This window comes from Garra rufa, chromosome 10 (genome assembly GCF_049309525.1).
Source record: "Garra rufa chromosome 10, GarRuf1.0, whole genome shotgun sequence".
In the NCBI taxonomy this organism is placed as follows: Eukaryota; Metazoa; Chordata; class Actinopteri; order Cypriniformes; family Cyprinidae; genus Garra; species Garra rufa.
In genome coordinates, this window is record NC_133370.1 from 9,990,603 (window position 1) to 10,002,129 (window position 11,527).

The following is an 11,527-nucleotide window of genomic DNA, read 5'->3' on the forward strand; positions in this document are numbered from 1 at the left end:
ATGGATTTGCCTATGCAGGGGTCCCACTGGCTTCCACTCGCACTCTGCGCTCTGCTATTGTGGAGCTCAGTGTGTGCTCGTGATCCGGTCTGTCAGGAGATTTCGGTGCCATTGTGTAGAGGCATTGGTTACAACTACACCTACATGCCTAACCAATTTCAACCACGACACCTACACACTAAAAACTCCTGGGTCAAAACTAACCCATAATGGGTTATTTTTGACCCAAATCCTGGGTTAAAAAGGGACCAACTAATTTCTGGGTTATTTCAACCCAGAAAAATGGGTTATTCTTTTTGACCCAACTTCTGGGTTAAATACCTGACCCAAATGCTGGGTTACAATAACCCAACATTGTAGTTAATATAACCCAACTTCTGGGTCAAAAGAACAACCCAAATATCTGGGTTGAAATAACCCAGAAATTAGTAGGTCCCTTTTTAACCAAAGGTCAGAGGTCAAAAATAACCTAACTTGGGTAACTATGCCAGTATGCCTTATTTCAGAAAATAAAACACTTACACAGTTCAAGCACTTTTACATTTTTATTGCATTAAATTAAATTCAATAAAAAAAAACACACACACTTGGACCTATTTATTTTAGGTCACACTGTAATAACATTGTATAACAATTAGACATTTAAAAAATAGAAAAATAAACAACTTATTCTCTCTCAAACATTTGACAACATTCAATAACTGGATTGAACTTGAGGCTTTAAACATTGGTTGTGTCATTTACTGCAGCTTAACACGATTAAACAGTTCTGCAATTAAGCAAGGCAGTCTTAAGAAATTTGACAGGTTTTGATTCAGATCCCTCAATCTGATATACAACTTGCTGCAGAAACTCCCATGCGGGAGCACACTGCTTGGGGTAGTTGATATCAAGAACATAAAATGCCTTGAAACACACGTCAACTGCCCGAAACAGAGTGCCTGACCAGCTAATATCACAAATGCCTGAGAAGCACATTGCTGGGGGTCTCCCAGCGCCAGGACAGAGAGGAATGGCTTTGATTGCAAGAGGTATTCCACCATATTTGTTCCAACCTAAAACAGACAGAGACAGAAAGATACACAAAAGAATGTGAATATTGTGTAGAAGGTGAACTGTAAGCAAGATAATAGACTACCAGTTTGTGTTATAATGCTGACACTAACTGTAGGAAGGAAGCCAAATGAACTGTGGTTCTTAATTGATGTGTTCATTTTGAGTGGGTCATGAATGTGTAAAAGAAAATGTGGATTGAGAACCACTCAGAGTAATAAAACTTAACATCTTCAACTTCACTTTCTAGCTACCATAGATGGCATCACTCAAAACTGAAATACAACTGCGAGGAACCTTGGAGGTTTTTTTTTTTTTTTTAAATCAGGATTCACCCTTTAGCTTTCACATGAAACATGTCACTTGGATTGCCATCTTTCACCTGTACAGCATAGTTAGAATTAAGAATATTCTCTCTCAGAGTGGTGCTGAGAAACTGGTCCATTGTACTTACAGGCATTTGGTGTATGGACGCTGTCCGGGACACTTCAATGGAGTGCTGGACAGTCTTCTTCCCAACCCTGTAGACGGCCTGTGGCACCATGTTGGGTAGAAGTGTTAGCGCTAGTTCCCCTTTGGCATCTGTAGGTTAACAATATTCTAGGTATCAGTATGTGTGTGAAAAAATAAAACGACTATAGAAATATGTAAATGAAAATGAACAGACATTTTTAATCTTTTACAAAGTTTTGCAGTAGAGATAACACACATCAGGTACAGATAAGGAACAATTAGGGGGTTAAAAGGGCTAAAAGCAAAATTAACGGAAATGATACATGTACACATACAATATATTATGTCTTGTATGACCCACTCATCTCATTAGACACCATTTTCTTATTAAGTGCATTCACATCTTTGTAAAAAAAAAAAAAAAAAAAAAAAAAAGTTAAATGAGCATCAGTTTCCATATGAGTTCCATACAGTCTATACTGTCTATCTTTTCTTTCATTAACAAGTGTAATAATGACATTAATGCAAAGGTGAATATCTGGCCCATTATTATGCATAACAGCTAAAAGACAAGGCACAAGTATCTTTTAACTAAAAGGGTTATTATAGATATGCATTCCCCACTGTCAAAGAAGTTGTGACTGTCACAAAATCTTGCACTGACACATTTAAAACGTATTAAAGAAAAAAATGTTTAGGTATAGAGAGATGATGTGAGGGCAGTTAAGAGTAAAACACTCACCTCTAAAATTCTCTATCAGCTCAGACAGCCGCCACTCAGTTAGCTTATCAGCGACAAAGCTGTCCATTTAAAATGACCTGGAGAAAACATAGCAATAGAAGTTAGCAACAATTTGAAGACCTGACACGTTTCTTTAACTCTTACTACTTAAGCCAGTAGAGCACTGTATAATATGATAAGCACAGCGCAGCTGGTTAACATAACTCAACTATTGTGTTGCCTCGTCGCTCTAGCCACGGCTAAAGGGGGTTGCACACTGGACGAGAAGGGTATTTAAAATACAAACACATTATTCTTTATGGGGCCGTTCACATGTCGCGCCTAAAAACGCGTGGAAAACGCTAGGCGCGCCCGCTTTCCTCCTATCAACAAAGCGCTCGTGCGCTTGCGCTCCAGAAGAGAGTGCCGTTGCTAAGCAACCATGACCTGCGCTCTCCATAAACACGCGGAAGATTCAGGAAAGGATAAATGGATTTTCAGCATTAAAAATCATTTGCAGTAGCTCTGTTATTAAATTTCTTTTTTAAATATTTATTCCTGTACAGCTATGATAAACTGTTTCTCCGACTTGGAAGTGCTTTCAATGCTATTAAGGGAAAGGATGAAGCTAATTGGTTAGTTCATGTCACATGACCTGCGGTGTGCATGCCGCGCGCCTACATTTGAAATAACAAACTTGAGCGCGTAAATGTACATAGTCTTATATTAAATTTACTCTTCTTTCTCACAAATCGTCGTTAATGTATACTGACTTCACCATGTGCTGCAACATAAATTTAGTTTTACATTAATTTACAGAAATCGGCTACTTGAATGAAAAATTGCTGATGTTATTGGATTTTCAGGTGATATTCTCATTTAATTTAGTTAACAGACAGTAAGTGTTAAGACTGCAGTCTCAGCAATGGTCTTTAATTATACAGTACAATCATAACATAGTACTGGCATTATCTAAACCCATAATATCCTTAAACGTAACAATATTGCTGGCCATAAACTGATAAAGTACGCGATACCTCGAGTTGTCCTAGACGCAGCGAGGGCGGCTTCTCGTCCGGTGTACGACCCCCTTAACGCGGCATGAAGTCTCCACTTAGCTGCACTGTACTTATCGTATTACCACGAGTATTAAAACAATGAGATAAGTACAGCACAATTTATGAAAAATAGAATTTAAACACCGTGTAAAATGAATTCAGTCATTTAGGTCATACATGTATTTCTCAACGATGTGTAAAAAGCATTTCAACCATTTTGACATCGAATTTCATGAACTTATCGTTATTTTTAATCATTCAAATTTGGCTGGGTGGTTAATTACACTTTCTTCTTTAGTCTGAAAAACTCAAAACACATTTACTTTCACTTTACACGGACTTTAAACTAGTTACATATCTGCGGGTGACTACATGCTAACCACAGAATTACCATGATAAGCCATGGTCATTTTTTCAGCAAACGGTGCTAAACTACTAACGGGGACATGGACACAGAAAAGTTTACGTTACATTGACACTGAAAATACTTGCTTACCTTGAATACGCGACGAAGTTGTACCGAAGAAGCCCAGGCCAAAAGGGATCGAGCGTGAAGTTCAAGTGACGGTTATTTCAAACGACTGTTGTGAGAAAATACCAGAACAACAGCGGGGGCGGGGGGAAGGGTCGTGAACCCAGAACATGGGTTACTCTTTGAAAAATAACCCATAAACCTAAACAACCCAGGAGTTGGGTCAAAATATTAGCCCTATAACCCAGAAAATGGTTACTCTCTGAAAAAATAACCCATAATTTTAACCCAACACAAATAACCCAGAAAATGGGTTAAAGAAATAACCCAGGAGTTTTTAGAGTGTAGGATGAAGCCGGGCTCGAGGTGCACCAGTTCTGGCCCCTCGTGGAGATCCAGTGTTCCCCGGACCTGCGCTTCTTTCTTTGCAGCCTGTACACGCCGATTTGCCTTGAGGACTATAAGAAGCCTTTGCCGCCGTGCAGGAGCGTGTGTGAACGGGCGAAAGCGGGATGCGCGCCTCTGATGAGGCAATACGGTTTTCCGTGGCCGGACCGAATGAGATGCGATCTGCTACCCGTGCAGGGAGATCCAAACACACTATGGACTACAACAGGACTGATGCTACAGCCTCCCCGGCTACTGCAAAACCAACTAGCCGTCCGGGGAAGCCATTCAACCGGAAAAATAAAAGCAGTCATGGATCTTCTTCGTGTGAACCGGAGTGTCACTGTCGTGCGCCTATGGTGACCGTAAGCAGTGGCCGCCATCCGTTGTATAACAGGGTAAAGACTGGACAGATCCCAAACTGCGCAATGCCATGCCACAACCCATATCTTTCTCAGGAGGAAAGGACATTTGCCACATTTTGGATCGGAGTTTGGTCGGTTTTGTGCTTCTTGTCCACCTTCGCCACAGTTGCAACGTTCCTCATTGACATTGAGAGGTTTAAATACCCAGAGCGGCCGATTATTTTCCTCTCCGCCTGCTATATGTTCGTGTCCATCGGGTACATCATTAGACTCATCGCGGGACACGAAAGAGTTGCGTGCAATCAGGATCATGAGGTGGACCACATCCACTACGAAACTACGGGTCCCGCGCTTTGCACGCTTGTATTTCTACTCATCTATTTTTTTGGGATGGCGAGCGCCATCTGGTGGGTGATCCTTACGTTAACGTGGTTCCTCGCAGCTGGGATGAAGTGAGGAAATGAAGCGATTGCGAGATATTCGCCGTATTTTCATCTGGCCGCGTGGCTCATTGCAAGCGTGAAATCGATCGCCGCGCTCGCGTTGAGTTCGGTGGACGGAGACTCGGTTGCGGGAATCTGCTACGTGGGCAACCAAAACTTGGATAACCTGCGAGGATTCGTGGTGGCGCCACTGGCTATTTATCTTTTTATTGGAACAATATTTTTATTTGCTGGATTCGTGTCTATGTTTCGAATTCGGAGCGTTATTAAACAAGGAGGAACAAAAACGGACAAACTCGAGAGGCTGATGATTCGCATCGGGGTATTTACAGTCCTGCATACTGTGGTTGCAATGGTGATCGTGGCTTGTTATGTTTACGAACAGCACAATCGCGAAGCGTGGGAAATCGCACATGCGTGCAACTGCTCCTCGGATAGAAAAGCTCCGAAACCGGATTACGCAGTGTTCATGCTCAAGTATTTTATGTGCCTTTTGGTGGGGATCACGTCAGGCGCGTGGACGTGGTCCGGTAAAACGTTGGACTCTTGGAGAGCCCTGTGCACCCGCCGTTGCTGCATCTCAGGTAGCAAAGGCACGAACGGTTCTGTTTACAGTGATGCAAGCACGGGACTGACGTGGAGGTCCGGTACCGCAAGTTCGGTATTGTGCGCTCCAAAACAAATGCCACTGTCACGAGTATGATGACTACAACATTTTAAGAAGCAGAATATCTTAAAAAGACTTTGTTGATAGATTCATATTACCAGCTTTAGGAGAGACCGGGGCAAGTTGTCAGTATAGCCTACTGTGAGAAATATTCACTGGAGTAAAAAGTGTGACGACCAGTACCGATCTTTTCAACTAAACCAAATATCAGCCATTAGATCACAACTCAAGGCTGTATATCAGGTTATAAATGTGCCTATAAAAGTGTCCATACGGGTTTTTATATTTTCTTATGTATTTATAGTGAGATGTTATTGTTGAAACAACGACATAGAATGTTTAACATTTATACGAGATTGTGTGTATTTATCATTTACTGTGACAGAAAACTATTTTGACAATAAAAACACTATGTGAAATATTACCAAAGTATTTTTTATTAAAAACTGTCTAGTTTATGTTTACAAAGAGCTCTCTCACACTCACAAATACACCTGGCAGAGTATCTGTAGATTGCAACAACAGCTAAAAGTATAATGCAATTTATTTGTCACAAGAAATAGGTGGTCAGCCTAAATATGTGGCTTTGCACGAAATTATGGCAAATTATGTTTTTTTAAAGAGTTTCGGGGTCACACCTGAAAGATGGAGAATTTAAGGTAATTTCAATATTTGATGTTCATGTGCTGATATAATTTGTACGATTTTAAGGGAAAAAAGACTCCTAAAATCATAATGCACAGCATCAGGCTACAAATATAATATAGAGTTGAAAAATTCACTTGTCAACAACCCCTGGGCTAAAGTACAGATTTATTGAATAGAAAGGAGGTAACAAGCTGCAGGGTTTAACTTGGTTGTCTGTTTATGCTTTTTTTTTTTTTTCCATCTCAAAGCCATGGGTCCCATTGACTGCCATTATATGACAGGCAGACTGCAACAGTTTGAGTTAAAAAATTTTGTTTGTGTTCTATTAAACTGTCCCCTTAAGTGGGGTATCAGACTGGAGCAAGCATCTCACATGATTTTCACTACACTGTAACCGATTTTTGTAATTTGAACAGTATTTTACTGTAATATCTACAGTAAGATACTGTAAAATGTATATACAGTATTTTACTGTAAACTGCAAAGGATTATGGGAAAATATATGATCACTACTGTAATTCTCCACTACTGTAAATCCGTTTACAGTAGTGAACTTGCCCGCGAAAAATTGACCAATGGCAAGGGAGATTTTTTTTCTCCTGTTGAGAGGAAGTGGCGGTAAAAAGGACAAAAGAGAAATGTTGCATCAATAACTCGACAAAAAGGTTAGTATATTATTTCTGTTTTATGAAAAACTGAACAATTTTAATTTGTTTTCACTTGTTAACAGCAAACTAACAATATTCATCTTGTTTTTCCTGTCGGTAGCCTTTTTTTTCTGACTGACGGCCGGGGCGCCGCCATAACGGTGAAAACATGGACTGGTGAGTAAATTAAGGTGACCTATATTAGTCGAAATAAACTTTATTTAAACTGAGAAACACGTTTGTATATTGTGCTGCCCTTTAATGCAAGTTAGTTCGTCTGACGAGCCCTTACTCAAGCTTAACAGCAAACTGAGGTGAAATACTGAGGTAAAGTGCGTTAAGCAACACCACTGTTTCTGTGGAGATTTTAAACTGTATTTTCAAGCCCTTCTTTTGCTTGTCATTTTCAAGTTTCTGGTCTGGATGTCGTCTGTAACGTCGGAGCGCGGAGGTGTATTTTGGATCTTCTTCTGTGAATGACTGCCATAGTATCGACGATAATGAACTGGTAAGCTAATAATGTCCATAAGCCGAAGTTGACAAACTTAACGTTAGTCACAGAGCAGCATAATATCTTTTAAACGCTGCCTCTTTATAGCTAGCAAGGTAATTCTCTTCAAATGATGTTTAAGTAAGAAATGTGTGTATGAATGTCGTATGTAACTTTATAGACGGTCCCTTCAGTGACAGACGTGACATAAACAGCGCGCTAACATGAAACACTGAGGTAAAACTGAACACCGCGGTTAACTGCATCTTTTGTGTTTTATTTTCAAGTTTGTGGTCTCGTGGTCATGTCGTCTGCATCGGAGGTGTATTAGAGTCTTTTCTGGTGATTGCCGTCGTCGCGGTTCAAACAACAGGTGAGCTTCCCCTTTCATCAATTTAACTAAGTTAATGTTAACGTTACTAAATTAGCCAAATTAGCCACAGGCTGCTGTTCTCCACTGACTTGCAGAACAGGTTAACTTTTTAAAGAGAGTAACGGGCTAGCAATATATTAATATAACAAGTTTTGCTAATAAATATTATAAATGTTTATTTTATTAAAAATGTAGATTTTATTACTGTACAGTAGTTGTCTTTTCTGATCATAAACTATAGTAACACTAAAAGGGTGTTGTGACACTGTCTGTTACAGGAAATTTCTCCAAGCACTAACTGGATGCTGACCATCAGATGCAGAATCATCATACAGCCAGCTGTCCATTTTACAGACATGCAGAATCAGGTAACCCAAAACATTTTTGTTTTACATTGCATTTACATTCATGCATTTTTCAGATGCTTTTATCCTAAGCAAGTTATATTGTATTTAAAGTACACATTTGAAAGGTATTTATTTCCGGGGAATGTTTTTTATTACCATGTCTTGTCACATCAAGATTGAGTTTGCATGCACATTAAAATTATTTCTATTAAACCAGCATTTAAACAGCAAAATGCAGCTGCTTCAGGTATCTTTAACTTACTGTAACCTTTAAATTCATAATAGCAATCTTACCGTCTGTCAATTTAGATTATTGTTACTGTAAAGCAACAATTAGAGATTTTTAATCATAGTAGGCCTATTATATGCACAGACTTTCTAGGAAACACACGTTTAGAATGTTTATATGAACAGATTGGTTAGCATTTAGCATGGTCTGTGGCAGACTTTTGAGTGTCAGGGCAACAAAATTCAATAAACAAGAATGTAATATTAAGTGATTTAAATCATGAAGAAAGTATTGTCTTTTTGCTCCATTTAGTAAAAACGGTTCTTAACAAAGCCATGTTGTGCATCTCTGCACACAGCAGTGTTTCATTACTGAATGAATTTACCTTTTTTAAACACCTAGAATCAGTGACTTACTGACCCATTCATAAAATTCTTTATAAAAAATTTCAAGAAAAAGTTTCTTCAGTTTTTTTTCTTACTACTGCGTTCGTATGTAGTATATCATTTTTTTTTTAAATGCATACAGCACCAAGTTTGACAGTTGAGGCAAATTCTTTAAACACTGTTTTTCTTGTGCTTGCAGGTTTGTTCAGACAGTCAACCTTTGTGGCAGCAAATGCATTGACAGTCACAGATCAGATGGACTTCTGGAAAGAGGGTGCAAACAACAAGCATCAGCCTGAATCCCATTCTGCCGTTTCTCATCAGAGAGCTTGTCAACTTTGACTCAAAACTACTAAAATGTAACACAACACAAACACATTTTTACTGTATGATTTTATTTTATTTACACTACCAGACAAAGCTTTTGAACAGTAAGATTTTAAATGTTTTTAAAGAAGGTCTCTTCTGCTCACTAAGCCTGCATTCATTTGATCCAAAGTACAGCAAACACAGTACACTTTTGAACCATTTTTATTATTTAAAATAACTGTTTTCTTTTTGAATATATTTTAAAATGTAATTTATTGCTGTGATCAAACCTTAATTTTTAGCATCATTACTGCAGTCACATGATCCTTCAGAAATCATTCTAATAATTTGATTTTCTGCTCAAAAACTATTATTATGATGTTGCTGAAATTATTATAATGCTAAAATACTTTTTTTTTTTCAGGTTTCTTTGATGAATAGAAAGTTCAGATAAACAGCATTTATCTGAAACAGAAATAGTTTGTAACATTATGAATGTCTTTATTATCACTTTTGATCAATTTAAATCATCCTTGCTAAATAATATCTTTCTATTCATCAAAGAATCCTGAAAAATCTAAAAATTAAATAATGTTTATCAGCATACTAGAATGATTTCTGAAGGATCATGTGATACTGAAGACGAGTAATGATGCTGAAAATTCAGCTTTGATCAAAGGAATAAATTAAATTTGGATCAAATTAATGCAGGCTTGGTAAGCAGAAGAGAATTCTTAAAAAAAAAATCTTAGTGTTCAAAAACTTATGACTGGTAGTGTACTTACTTATTTTTGCTTTTCAGTATGTGTATGTTTGCCATGATACAAAGTCTCTGTACTTTTAAAAAGAAAATGTTCAACAATTAAAAAGAATATTATCAGAACTAATGCTTATGAGTTATTGTGATTTTTATGGGGTTGGGGTGGTAAAAATCTTGAATTACAGTGCTGTAGGTTAATTGGATTGTTTTTACAGGTAAAAATGTTTAAAATAAATGAAAATAAACTCTATAGTACTGATACTGTAATTGAAAATACAGTAAAAATACTGTAATTGAAGATACAGTAAAAACACTGTAAATTAAATTACAGTAAAAATAATGTAAATGAAATTACAGTAAAAATACTGTAAATGAAATTACAGTAAAAATACTGTAAATGAAATTACAGTAAAGACCTTTTAGTACTGTAAATGCACTTACAGTATTAATACTGTAAACATTTTTACAGTAACTTACTGGCATCCAGCTGCCAGTAAGTTACTGTAAAATTTACAGCAAACTTTTTACAGTGTACTGAACCCAAATATATCCTAAACCCAGGATAGAGTGGTTGAGTGAATGTGGTCTGGACTCTGTGGATGAGGGTCATTGTGTCAGAGACGCTGTAGAAGGACAGAATTCCTGCTCTGTGATCCACATACACTCCTACTCTAGAAGAACTGGAGACTAAAGGAAGTTCAGTCTTTATGCTATTGTGACAGAATGAGTACCGGGATTTAGAGCAGAACAATCTCCATGACTGATCATTTAACCCAAATCCAGACTCAAAACCACTTCCCTTCCTTCTGATGCTCTTATATGACACTGATATATAAACCCCGGCTGTCCCACTCCACTCCACCTCCCAGTAACAGCGTCCGCACACACTCTCTCTACACAACACCTGAAAGAAATCATGAAATCTGTCTGGATGAACAGGATACCGTTGGTCAGCACCAATAAAAGTAGCTACTCTGTTGCCTTCAGACAGATGAAGGTATTTATGTGCAGTGTTTGGATCCAAGGTAAGCTGGCGGGAATCTGGGAGGGTGGAAAAAAAGATTTACAACAGGAAACTTAAATAACTTAATAAAATCTACCTTATTTTCACCATAATAGTGGGTATGGCCATTTGTAAATTTTATGAGTCAGGATTCTGGTCTCATCCACCTCCAACTATTTTTAGCTGTACAAAACAGCTTGTTTTGCTGCTTGATATTGCAAATTGGTGTGTCTTACCATATTAATGTATTATCTTCATAATGATCACACTGGTTTGTTGTGCAAACTGTTTTACCATTTACCTTGAGTTTTTATTCTTCTAGTTATTTCTCCATAGCGGCTAATGAACCGGAAATCTCGCCCACAGGCTTACTTCAGTGTTTAAGAATAAGGTGGAAAAAAAAAATAAAAAAAAAATTGCCCCAATGTTAAAAATCACAAGAAAGTGAATTGCGAGACTTACATTGCAAGAACTCAGCTCTGGTCCTAAATTCAGCGGTGTGAACAATCTCGATATGTCACTAATGAAACCAACAGACATGCACAGTATTAAAAATCCACACAAATTTTAATTATCCATTTTATTTTGTAAAATATTTTTTCATTTTCTTTTATATTTTCTTTTAGTATTATATGAGTTAATCCATCACAAGTGGTCCAATAGAGGTTGCTTGAGCATTTTTTATTTAATTGATATTGCAAAACCTTCATTTATTT

The 11,527-nt window shown here is 37.7% G+C and overlaps 2 pseudogenes; one reads left to right on the plus strand and one right to left on the minus strand.

Moving 5' to 3' along the window:
* Positions 1-5,990, plus strand: LOC141344454 (frizzled-8-like; annotated as a pseudogene).
* A 4,281-nt stretch (positions 5,991-10,271) lies between these two features.
* Positions 10,272-11,527, minus strand: part of LOC141344456 (E3 ubiquitin/ISG15 ligase TRIM25-like) — a 2,809-nt pseudogene continuing 1,553 nt past the window's right edge.